Raw genomic sequence first — 12,577 nt, forward strand, 5'->3', positions numbered from 1 at the left:
TTATTATTATTATGCTCTTTTTCATGACATCAGGATTGCTCTGCCTTTAGCTGGCTGTTAATTTGAACAATCAATGAAATTTCAACAAGGCGGGGAATAAAATCGGTGAGGATCTGGGCTTGCTTGTGGTGGGTCTGTCTCTAGCAGCATCTTTGCTTTATTTTAGGGATGCTAGCTAAAAATCCAGCACATTGGTTGAATATAACCTTGGCTGGCTTTCAGCCCTGCTGCTGCCCTGACCTGTGTGCCTGCCAGCCTGGTGTCTCGTTTTTGCACATGTATGTGCAAAAGGTGCTGCTGGGTGGAAAGAGGCACAGCGGCTGTTGGCGTCGGTCGGTGTTTTTTCAGTGGTGACTGTTTTCTGTCTCATTTCAAAACAAGCGTTGGGGCTTTGTTTCGTGGCAAAGGGGAGCGATTTCTCGTTAGCTGGAATTCGGTGACCCGTGGGTATCCCTGCATGCAGCCTGAGAAACGTGAGGTTAGAGGCTAAAAACCTTCCTGGAGCTTAATTGGGCTGGAAGAAAGCTTCAGCCGTGGGTGGTGTCGGCATCCCCCTTTGGTGGGGGCTTATTTGGATTTCAGATACAAGCTCTTCCACTCGCTACGGTCCAGAGGAGCCGATGAAGCAGCCACTTGAAGCTATTTTTCTATTTTTACATCGAGTGCTCTCAAGGAGGAGTATGGCTGCGGGCGGCATAGTCCTGTGATGCAAATTATGAAGCTCCTGCTCCCTTAGATGTGCTGAAAGCCCCCAGCCTGGTTCCACTGCTCTCCGGCTGGTAGGTAGCCTGCAAGTGATGAGTTATGGTCTGGCTTGGCTCTAGCTCGTCTCCTCTTCTCCCTGGCTGCTCAGCTTCCCCATGAGCGATTGATCCTCTGCAGTTGTGCTGCTCGACCGCCAGCGGCTGTCGGTTGTCAGCACAAAACCCGCTGGGTGAGACCTTCAGGCATCACAGCCCAGCTGCGTCCAGCATCCAGGGCACCGGCTCGTGGCAGCACCGGCGGCGTGGGATTTGCAAGGCACCACAGTTGATGCAAGGATGTTTTTTTGGCAAGGGCAGTGCAGGAAAAACCGAACCCAGGATGAGTGCCCCGGGCTTGACTTGTGCTGCATGGGGAGCTCGGTGGGAGCGGGGGTGCCTCGCTCGATGCTGTCATGCTTGGGGTGTTAAAAATGGGCACTGTTGAATGCTGCAACTCTGAGCAAAGCTGTGGTTATTGATCCCGGTGGGTGCAAACCAGACTTGTGCTGCAGGCGGGTTCATTGGCAAAGCCCAGCTCGGGGTGGGGTGTTCCCCGCAGCGTGGCAAAGCCCATGCTCCTGGGGCAGAACCTAGCTTGGCTCACCCTCCTCCCGGCAAAAGCTTTTGATCAGACCTCTCAGAGGCACTGAGAGGCATTTGAGCTGAAGAAGGGAGAGCTGCTTTTCATCTCTGAGGCTGGAATTAAAATCCAGATTGATGGTAGGTGATGGGAGCATGTGGGTTCATGTGCAAAGCTCATACCTCCTCCTCTTGTGACACATCAGTAGAGATTTCGTGGCAATGTGAGCACGTGTTATGCTGCTTTGGGGTCGGTGCATGTGAATGGGCACCGTTCTGCTTGGGGGTTAGAGAGACAGCGGCTTGATTTCAATAATTAAAAAAACCTCGGGAGTTGGCTTGAAAAACTTTCTATCGAAATTGCTGCATCCCGCAGGCACCGATGCCTGCGTGTTCCCGGCAGGAACTGATGGACAGGGGTGCAAGCCATTGCTCGAGGGACTGGGGAGAGTGCAGCACGTATCAGCCAGAATAGGGGTATTGGCTTGTGCTGCTTCAAAAATAGCAGGTTTGAAACAATTTGCTGGGAAGCTGGGATTTGGGGAACGGGGGGAGACAGTCATGGGACCCAGCACAAAAAGTGAAGACGTTTGTCATCCCTCATTTTAGGGTGAGGTTTCTGTCTTGTGTGCCAGGGAGATGGAGGCACTTACTCAACAAGTGACGCTGGGAGCCGCTCCTCTGGATGCGAGTCCCCAAAGGGCAGCACGGCGCTCGTCCCTGCTCTGTGGCCACCTTGTATGGGACATGCGCGGTGACACCCCCCTCTTGCTCACCCACATCCTCATGTATCATGTGATTGGGCTTATTTCTTGCTCACTCCCCTCCTGTAATCTCCCCATCAGGCCATCGGACAGAGCTGGCTTTGTGTCTGGAAACCACCAGGATCTCTCCTGGCAACTTGAGCAAAACCTACAAAGAAGAGGAGATGAGAGCCAAGTGGGCAGCTTCCTAAATGTGCAGCCTGCAGGGGCTGGGACGTGAAAATCATACCAAAGTAGGTCTTTAATATTAAATAGATGGAAGGAAGATGTCTCCTCTTGCCTGAGGGATAAATAGATCTGAAACTCCTCCTAGACTTTGCTGCTTATCGCATCTGAAATACGTGTGTGTCGCCCTGGAATTGAGCCTCTCCAGGAGCTGCAAATACCCGGCTACAACATGCGTGTAAAATGCTCCTGCTTTTGCAGCGTACGTGCAGTGTGCTGGCAAGTCTTTAAATGCAGCGCCCAGAGAATGGATTTGCTTCTTTTCCCCCAGATCCATAGCTCTGTGCACCCTGTGGTCTGGACGGGGAATGAGATGTGATGCTTCTCAGCATGCCACCAAGGCAAGTGTTGAAGCTGGCTGCGGTCCCCTGGTGCCCTCAAAGTGATGCTCCCCCTGTGCTAGATCTCCTCCAGGAGCTGTGTAGGTGGCTCAGGAGATGCACCCCACTTTGCAGGGACCTTGTGTTGTCTCCTTCCCTCTCACCCCTTCCCCAAGCAAATTTTATAGGTACGAGCGCTGAGCACATGGCTTGGCTTCTCATGCCTTGGAGACGAGTCCACAACACCTTCAGGACCAAATGTTGTTTGTAGCTGCAGGGTATTGGGTTTCTTGTACAGGGGAACTGCTTAGAAAATACTCCAGCTTGCTGACCGCCGTTTGTAGGTAGACCAATGTGATGAGAGAAGGATTTTTTCTTATCTGTTTGGCCATGGACCTCCTGGTCCAGCCATAGAAGTGGACTTCCGCGCTGAAGCTGCGCTCTCATCACAGCGATGCTCATTATCATGGTTGCAATCTGGAAGCACCTCAAGAGAAGTTAACCCTGCAAAAATTTGGCCAGCCTGAGATTTTCTGGTGCCTTGTCTGAACTTTGGGCAAGCCCGAAACTGGTGGATGTTGGCTCTCAGTGAAAGGACGAGGAGGACCTCTGCTGTGTCTTGAGAGTGCCATGAATGTCGCTGTTGGTGATTAAGAGGCTGGCGCAGGGGGGGATCTGGGGTGTCAGCAGCACTTGAGTGCTGAGGGGATGCCGTGGGGAGTGATGTGGGTGCCTTTTGGTACTGATGGAGGGACGTGAGAAAGGGGGAAGGAGGAGAGCAGTGGAAGGATGAAGGATTTTCCCACTTGGAAAATACTGGTGGGCTTAGGAACAATTTTACTGCCAGGAAGCTGTGGCAAACGTCTTTTTTAAATGTTCCTATCCTTGATCCATCCCATTCCTCCTTGCTGTCGCCCTCTGCATCACCCTGCATAATTCCTCTCTCTCCTTTTGATGTTTTCATCCCTCATGTGTTTGTAGATTACGACTGTGTCCCCACATAGCTGTCGCTGAACCAAATTATCCATATTTAGCTCTCTTAATCTCCTCTTCCAAACCAGTCCTTTCAGCCTCGTTATTTTTGTTCCTCTTCTCTGAACTTCCTCCAATTTGACTATGTCCTTTTCGGTCATGAGATGTCCAGAGCTGAGTGCAGTCGCTGCTCTCCTGAGAAGAGCCATCAGGGCAAAACTATTACATTCCCCCTTCTTCGATACTGTGTCCCAACTGAATTGGCATTGAGAGGTGCAAGGACGGTTTGGTGTAGACGCAGCTGAGCAAAGTACTGTTTGCTGCTCCTGGCTCTGCCTCTGGGTCTCTTTTGCAACCTGGTCTCACCGCGTTAGTACCTGGTTTCCTGGTGGCTATGGAAAATAGGACAAGTGTAGCTGAGACAGCTTGGTGTCACTACTTTGCACCTCTGTGCCATCTCTGTGTGTAGAGGAACCCCTAGGCCATGTTGCATGGATGAAGACCAAGAGGGTAGATTTATATTGGTGTGGTGAGTTGACCCTGGCTGGACACTAGGTGCCCACCAGAGCCGTTCTATCACCACCCCCCCTGCCTCAGCTGGGCAGGGGAGAGAAAATATAACAAAGGGCTCGTGGGTCGAGATAAGGACAGGGAGAGATCACTCACCAATTACCGTCATGGGCAAAACAGGCTCAACTTGGGGAAAATTAACTCAATTTATTACCAATCAACCAGAGTAGGGTAATGAGAAATAAAACCAAATCTCAAAATACCTTCCCTCCACAACTCCCTTCTTCCCAGGCACAGGTTCACTCCCAGATTCTCTACCTAACCCCCCCAGCAGCACAGGGGGACAGGGAATGGGGGTCACAGTCAGTTCATCACACGTTGTCTCTGCCGCTTCATCCTCTTCAGGGGCAGGACTCATCACACTCATCCCCTGCTCCAGCGTGGGGTCCCTCCCACAGCAGACAGTCCTCCGCGAACTTCTCCAACGTGGGTCCTTCCCACGGGCTGCAGTTCTTCACAAACTGCTCCAGCATGGGTCCTTTCCACGGTGTGCAGTCCTTCAGGAGCACACTGGCACATTGCTCCAGCATGGGTCCCCCACGGGGTCACAACTCCTGCTCTGTGGGCTCCTCTCTCCACAGATCCGCAGGTCCTGCCAGGAGCCTGCTCCAGCACGGGCTTCCCACAGGCTCACAGCCTCCTTCGGGCATCCCCCTGCTCCGGCGTGGGGTCCTCCCCGGGCTGCAGGTGGATATCTGCTCCACCGTGGACCTCCCTGGGCTGCAGGGGGACAGCCTGCCTCACCATGGTCTTCATCACCACGGGCTGCAGGGGAATCTCTGCTCCGGCATCTGGAGCACCTCCTCCTCCTCCTCCTTCTTCACTGACCTTGGTGTCTGCAGGGTTGTTTCTCTTACATGTTCTCACTCCTCTCTCTGGCTGGTGTTTCTGTGTGTCCTGGAACTTTTTTTCCTTCTTAAAAATGTTATCACAGAGGCGTTACCACTATTGCTGATTGGCTCAGCCGTGGCAGGTGGCAGGTCCATCTTGGAGCTGGCTGGTATGGGCTCTCTCGAACACAGGGGAAGCTTCCAGCAGCTTCTTACAGAAGCCACCCCTGTAACCCCCCCCGCTACCAAAACCTTGCCACACAAACCCAATACAATTGGACATAACAAATTTTTATGATGAGGGTGGTGGGGGACTGGAACAGATTGCTCAGAGAAGTTGTAGATGCCCCATCATTGGGGGCAGGTTGGATGGGGTTTTGAGCAACCTGATGTAGTGAAAGATGTCCATGCCCATGACAGGTGGGTTAGACTAGATGATCTTTGAAGGTCCCTTCCAACCCAAATCATTCAATGATGCTAAGATGGCATCTTGGATATGATCCCCTTCTAGATCATTGGAAGGACTATCTTGCAGTAATGCTCGACTGATTTATGTACATCTGTAACTCTGTAGCCCCACTGCTTTTCTTGCATGGTGACTCCAAGTGTGACTGACACTTGCTTTTGGACCCGTTTGCAGCCCTTGGAAGTTGGGAGATGCAACCCAATGCTGTAGTTCTGGCTGTTGTGGGTGGAAAGTACAGCAGTCCCTATGCTACATTTACAGCTTGATTGATGAAAACACCTGCAGGTCAAGCCCATCTTTCACTCCATACCCTATCTGTTCTTTCTAGGCTCTTTTCTGAAAACACGAGGGCCTTCTTTCACACCATCTTTTGTGTTTTACCAGATGTAAAAGTTGGTTTCTTAGTGGTGTAATAAAACCTCATCTGTGCATGCAGTTGCATTGTCCATCATGGGTCCTTTGGCTCGGCAGCAACGGCAGAGTGTTGCAGTGGCTTAAGGGCTAGGCTTTGTCCCTTCTCACCTGGGAACGGGCACCAGCAATGCAGTTGCTCTGGATACTGGGATGGATGGGGAGAAAGGTGGTCCCTGGACCATGCACCCAGCAAGCAGAGAAACCCATCCTAGATGAGGCAGGTCTGAGCCCAGCTCATTTTTGCTACAAGTTTTGGATCCATCTCCTTCCTTCTACATTTCCTAGAGTCCAATTTTACACTGCAATTGTTAGTAAATCCTGAGCTGTCTCCCCTCTGGTTGACTTTATATGTACTGCAGCTTTCGAAAGATAAGAACTTTGTGCAAGACACTGTGCCTGGATGGACATCATTAATTAATTAAATGATTTAATTATTAATGCTCTGAGTTTACATGTAGGTGTGCATGCTTGCGTGGCCGTGCCCTGGCGCGAATTGCTGGGGGCCTAGCAGCCACAGTGTCTGGGTATTGAAGGTTTAGACTTGCAAGACCGAGGTGGAGAAAAATTGGGTAAAAACAGTGAAGAAAAGAGTGAACCAGGCAGGTGGAGCTGTGCCATTTCCTAACCGACAGCTGAGCTGCTGTGCCAGCTTCTCGTGCTCAGCCCTGACCTACCAAGTGTCTGCCTTGGCCTGTGGTCCTTGGTTGCTAATCCTGGCCAAGGTTTATTGGTAACTTCAAGGTATTCGTCCTCTCCAGAGGGCCTGTTTTCAGTCTCTTTTATAGTGCCCAGCAAATTGGGAGTACCGTGTTCTTCTGACCTCTTTGAAGGTGGTGGAGGAGTCAGGTATCCTCTGAGAAGGACCTGGCCTGGGGTGCTTGCATGGGGACCTCTAACTGCGGTGGGAACCTGCTGTCTAGGGCTCATGCTGGTGTGTACCTATGTCCTGGTTTCAGCTGGGATAGAGTTAATTGTCTTCCTAGTAGCTGGTACAGTGCTATGTTTTTGAGTTAGGTATGAGAAGAACGTTGATAACACTGATGTTTTCAGTTGTTGCTAAATAATGTTTAGTCTAAAGTCAAGGATTTTTCAACTTCTCATGCCCAGCCAGCGAGAAAGTTGGAGGGACACAAAAAGTTGGCACAGGACACAGCCAGGGCAGCTGACCCAAACTGGCCAGCAGGGTATTCCATACCATGGGACGTCCCATCTATTATATAAACTGGGGGAAGTGGGGACAGGGGGATCGCCGCTCAGGGACTAACTGGGCATTGATAGGCGGGTGGTGAGCAATTGCATTGTGCATCACCTGTATATTCCAATCCTTTTATTATTACTGTTGTTATTTTATTAGTGTTATCATTATTAGTTTCTTCTTTTCTGTTCTGTTAAACCATTCTTATCTCAACCCATGAGTTTCACTTCTCCCGATTTTCTCCCCCATCCCACTGGGTGGTTGGGGAGCGAGTGAGCGGCTGTGTGGTGCTTAGTTGCCGACTGGGGTAAAACCATGATAACCTAGCGTGGGCATGGCAATGCTTGCAGTAGGAACTTCAGTTCAAGCATAATATAATTCTCCTTAAAAACAGAGATTAACTGCTTTCTTTATAGCCTCCTAGGAGTTACAGCATTACCCACACTTACTGGCAGGGCAGACCTGTTGATCAGCCTAAATGGAGGTGCCAAGCTCTGTCATATGTTCTTTGTCCCTACAGCTGCTTGGATGGTAGGTTGTTCCTGGATGTACCTGTGGCCCTGGTGCTCAGGATCCCGGTCGGAGTGCTCTGTAGCACGAGACAGACCCCCACAGGTCTTGTTGCCCACTGGGGAGTTGGCAGGGCTAAAGGAACTTGCCACGAAGATGCTGCTTTTTCAGGATTTCCCTTGCCTGCTTTGCAGATTTGGGTTTTAGGGTTGCCTCTAGCTTGGCTGTTAGCAATCTCTGTATCCTTTGGCCGGGTTTTGTGTAGCCAGTGGTTATCAGCAGGCTTTTAACGGTGGCTGGAGCCGCATCACACCACGGCAAGTGGTTCATGAAAAGCCTCCTGGATTTATATCCTCCTTCCGGGGGATTGATGCACCGAGGTGCTCGTGAAAGCTTTTATGTTGCTCCTTTGCCTGCTCTAATGTACTGGTCAAAGAGTGCTGGTATTAACAGTGGCCATTTGAGTGCTGCTTGGATTTGGGCATGAATTTCACGTGGTTCAAAACAGAAAATGTGTCTGCCTCGCTGTCATTGTGGTTTTGGTCCTCTTGCTTATGGTCTTCCTACGTGAACGTCTTTTAGTGGGAAAAGACCAGAAAATGAACGTGGGAGTGGTTGGTTGAGAGCGGCCGGGGAATGGCACCTGGTGGAGCCTGGTGTAGGTGGACATAGTGAGCTGGAGGGGGTTTCAGGGACTTGAAGAACTGTCTTCTGCAAGAAAGTTGGGCTGGGACCTTACTGGGGAGCCAGTTCCTGGGGAACAGATGATGGCTTCCAGCCCAGAAAGCAGAAAGAAGATGACATGCATATCTCTGAAGGGAGGCACTGAAGAACTGAGCTGCACTGGTGGTTGAGAAAGTCCCCAGGAAATGGGCCTGCTGTGTCTCCCATAGCGGGGAAGGATCCTTTTTCTGCTTGGGTAGAGTTGCCTAGTTATTTTGTTGGGTTTGGAGGAAAGAAAATAAATAAAAGCAAGACTTTGCCCCATGGTGGTTCTTCCACTTAGCATCCTGGCTTGAAGGACACATGACTTGTGTCGGCGGTGCAGGGGATGCTGGAGGCAGAGCAGCAATGTAAGAAGCCAACCACGCATCAGCCACGTTGGCCGTGTTGACAGGAAGGTGGGCATGGGATGTGGTGGCTTAATGTGAGACCTGGGTTCCCAGTGGGAAGCTGCTTGTTGTCATCAGAGCTTTCCTGCCTGGACAGCACTGCCAGAGGTGAGGATGACTCTGGTGACCAGGAGCAGCCTCTGCACAGCAGCAGTGGTGCTGAAGAAGGGGCCAAAGTCTGGGTTGGTCAATGCGAAGGATGCTTGCAGCCGTCTGTGGTCGGGCTCCATGTTTCCAACCACCTCTGCCCTCCCTTGACCCAGATGCATCTCTAGTGCTTTTCCGCATGGGATCTTTCCCCTTTTCAGCACCAACTGAGCTGCTTTGCATTTTAATTCAATAAAGCAGGCGAGCCTGGTGCAGCCACTCCATGGGATGTCAGTTGTCGGCAGTAGGTGAACCAAGACCCCAAAAATACATCCTCAGTCATCTGGCGGGACTGATGCATGGCGGTCCCAGTTTGGATTTCTTCTTTCCCATGTCTCTCACTCACGTCAACTGTCCCCTTTCATCGCTGTTCTTTGCTACCTCTCTCCTACTGGAGACTTTTCTTTTTTTTTTTTTCCTTCCTAGAGCAGATCTGATAGTCTTGTAAGTGGTTGGAGCAGGTGACTTGGTGCCAGCACGTCTGTCTTGGATACTATTCCTGGCTTTATTGAAGACACAGTAATATGCAAGACTGTGCCTCTGCAGTGTCTGCCTCCTCTTGATCTCGAAACGCTGCAAGCAGTGAGATAAGACTGGTTGTGTTCAAGCAGGGATTTTATTCCCCTCTCTGCCGGGGAGAGAAAGCGGCTTGTCCGAGGTTGTGCTGGGTAATATTTACATTTCTCCAGCAGTGTGGCCAGGGTTGATATGCATACGACTGTCCGGATCACCTGGGTGTTTGGATCAGTCCCTCATCATTGGCACGGTGGGAGATTGTACCTCTGGCGTTACCAGGTGGGCTGTCGCACCCCAATATACCCATTAACAGTGACCGGCTCTGTTTTCAGCGATGCTGGAGGTGGGGCCATGAGCTTCATGCAGAAGTCCTTGTCCAGGCTTTGTTACGGCCTGCTCATGTGCAGCCAGGGCAGACTTCCCCAGCCAGGTCCTCCCCAAAATGCCCAGATAAAGATGAGTCTGAGTTTGAAATGTGCCCGCCAACCCCAGCCGGTATGCTGCGTTGTGCCAGCCGTTTGGCCACCATCTTCTCCTGCTGTTCTGCAGGGACTTGCCAGGCAGGGAAGGGATTTGCATGGATGGAGGCAAAGCCCCTCTGTGCAGGGGACCAGCTGGACCTCAGAGCTGGGATGCAGGTGCTTTGCATGGCCAGGAGAGGATGTGCAGGCAGCATTTTGTAGGCAGAACCTTCCTGTCACACTGTGCCATCAACGGCCTTGTGACTGGGAGATGCTGGGAATCTCAGGCAGGTGTCTGGGGGGGCAAGAGCAGACAGTGAAGAGCACTGGGGACAAGCCACCAAGGAGCAGGGCAGGGAATTGGCCTCTCCCGGTTTTGGTTTCGGGAACGGTGAGAGTCCTGCATGGCAGGAGCCAGTCCAGATCATCTGGGTGTGCGCTCATGGTCTCTCTCCCAGCCTGCCATGCAGCCTGGGGCTGGCTTTACCTGCAGGCTTCCAAGGACAAGCTGCATCAACCGAGGAGGGAAATTGGGACCGCTGCTCCTTAAGAATCCTTAGTTCCCGTCCAACTTGCCTGGCTCTTCTGGTGGTGGCACTGGCCATGAGGTCCCACACTCGCTTGTCCTCTCTGCAGAGTGAATTTGGGGAGTGCCATGCTGAGCCTGTGCCACTCCACAGCACGTGGAAGCATTAATCTTTCCTTCTCATGACATTTACTGCTTCTTGCTAGAGGGGGCTGTCAGAAATGGCGATCCTCCTTTTTTCTTGGACTAGCTGCCCTGATGTCCCGTGGACTCGGATTTACCAACTAAACCCAATGTCCTCCCTGAGTGTGTGCCTGCAGCCCATAGAAATAACTGGCTTAGTTTATTAAGCTGGCATTTTTCCAGGGAAGGTAGACTTTCTTCTAAAATAGATTTTTTTTTTTTTTTTTTTTTTTTTTCACATCTTGATGTCAGCAACCTCAGCCTCCAGCTAGCAAGAGGGAAGAGCAATGGGTAACAGTGTCGGGATCGGTGCCCCAGGCTGTGCTCCCGGCTCCATCCTTGGGCCTTTCGCTTGTGCTACCATTATTTCCCTGCATACGGGGATTTGTTGGAAGCTCTTGTTGGCTACTGTCTTGCTGGGGTCCAGACAAATCCAGCCAGCAAACAGTCAGGATTCATTGCCACCCATGCTATTTGGGGAGGGGGTCTTCTGGAGCCTCCTCCATGCTGCCTGGGGTTGTGTGCCTCCAGTGTGTTGGGATGTTGTTGCTGGGCGATGTGACCAGGAGCTCTGGGCGAGTCTGTTGGAGCTTATTGAGTAATGCTTGCAAGTAGATTCAAGATTGAATCATAGGCGTGGTGGGCACCAGTGCCAACAAAGGGATTTGTCATAGGCTCTGCATACCCAGCTTTGGCGGTCAGGCTGGAGAAGACTCCAGTTCCTCTTTGAAATCCTTGCCAAGGTCACCGGTACTGGTGCAAAGGCACCTCAGGTGCTGCAGTTTTGAGGTTTGGAGATGCCCACCAAAGATGTTCATCAACTGGATAGATCTGCTCTCTGGTTTTCTCTCTTCAACGAGTTGGAAGTTCATTTTCCCAGGTCCTACTCTGAAAAAGCAAAGGTGTTGGGGATGTGGTGACTGAGCAGGACAAGACTGACAACACCAAAGCTCCCAAACATTGGGCTGAGCCATGCAGTGATGTGGGAAGTGTTGGCTGCAGCCTTGAGCAATGCTTCTGTGATGGAGCAGTTTTGGTCCATGTTTTGTCTCCTGACACATGGCAGCTAAGAGTCTGTGACCAGTAATGAGGCTTCCCCTTGGCTTTTGTTGTCTTATCTGCATTTGCAGGAGTCGAAGGACCCTTTTAGATGAGAAAAACGGGCCACCGTGCTGCGTAGCTCGTTAACGTGGGGATACAGTGGAAGCCCAGCACCGTCTCAGGTGCATCAGTGGTCTCACGCTGACCACTGCAACACCTCGCTGACAAATGGGGTGCAGCTCTCTGGGTGCCCTACACCATGTGGTGGTTCAGACCCTCTCTGTCCTTGTAGATGCACTACAAATATCTCTGCTTGTTGCTCTTCACTGTGTTTTTGGCGTCCCTGTTGTTTTTTATTGCTCAAAAATGCACTTTTCTTTCCTGGTTGACTTTGATTATTGGGAGCAAACTAAATACTCATAAATGTGAGTGAGTGGTCTGGGTGGTTTAGGGGTTGGCATCAAAATTAGTACGGTGTATTTATTTTTGTTGTGCTGTCTTCTCTTTCTCCTGTTAGCTAATTGCTGCTCTGAAGTCCCCTTAACGGTGACTGATGTTAACGAAGCTGCGCTGGCACAGCTCTAAGATGGCAGGAGCTGCTTTGTGTGCATCTCCCTTTGCCAGCACCCACGACTGTGCTTCTCCTCTCGTGGGACCCTGTCCCACCTTCAAGTGAGGGCCTTGACGAGGGGTAGGTTTTAGTTACCCACCCGGAACCCTTTCCCAGGACAGGCATTGCTTGGTGCCATCGGCATCGCCCCAGACTCTCAGTGGATTTGCTTTTTCCGCGTCGAGCAGTGCTTGTGCTGGCCGCCGCCTGGGCTTGGCTCTGTTCCACTTCTGTCCTCGGCGGTGGTGAAAGCACGTTCCTCGTGATGGGAAAGCCTCCGCGAGAAACACAAAGGGCTTTCATTAGGGGAGGCAGTGGCGGGCGGACGCGGACGGCCAGCGCCGGTACGGGGAAGCTTCACCCCATGTAACTCTTGCAGAGCGGTTGCTGGAG

The 12,577-nt window shown here is 51.5% G+C and overlaps 1 protein-coding gene and 1 long non-coding RNA gene across 4 annotated transcripts in view; one reads left to right on the forward strand and one right to left on the reverse strand.

The window, feature by feature from the left end:
- LOC128151295 (uncharacterized) overlaps positions 1-5,040 on the reverse strand; it is a 92,556-nt gene extending 87,516 nt beyond the window's left edge. Inside the window, exon 1 of the long non-coding RNA XR_008238329.1 lies at positions 4,974-5,040. This is a non-coding gene — a long non-coding RNA (uncharacterized LOC128151295). The remainder of the gene's footprint in view (positions 1-4,973) is intronic.
- The window catches only part of ZNF609 (zinc finger protein 609), a 74,515-nt gene that overhangs the window by 42,078 nt on the left and 19,860 nt on the right, over positions 1-12,577 (forward strand). The window lies entirely within an intron of this gene.

The sequence above is a fragment of the Harpia harpyja genome, chromosome 14, assembly GCF_026419915.1.
Source record: "Harpia harpyja isolate bHarHar1 chromosome 14, bHarHar1 primary haplotype, whole genome shotgun sequence".
NCBI classification, from domain to species: Eukaryota; Metazoa; Chordata; class Aves; order Accipitriformes; family Accipitridae; genus Harpia; species Harpia harpyja.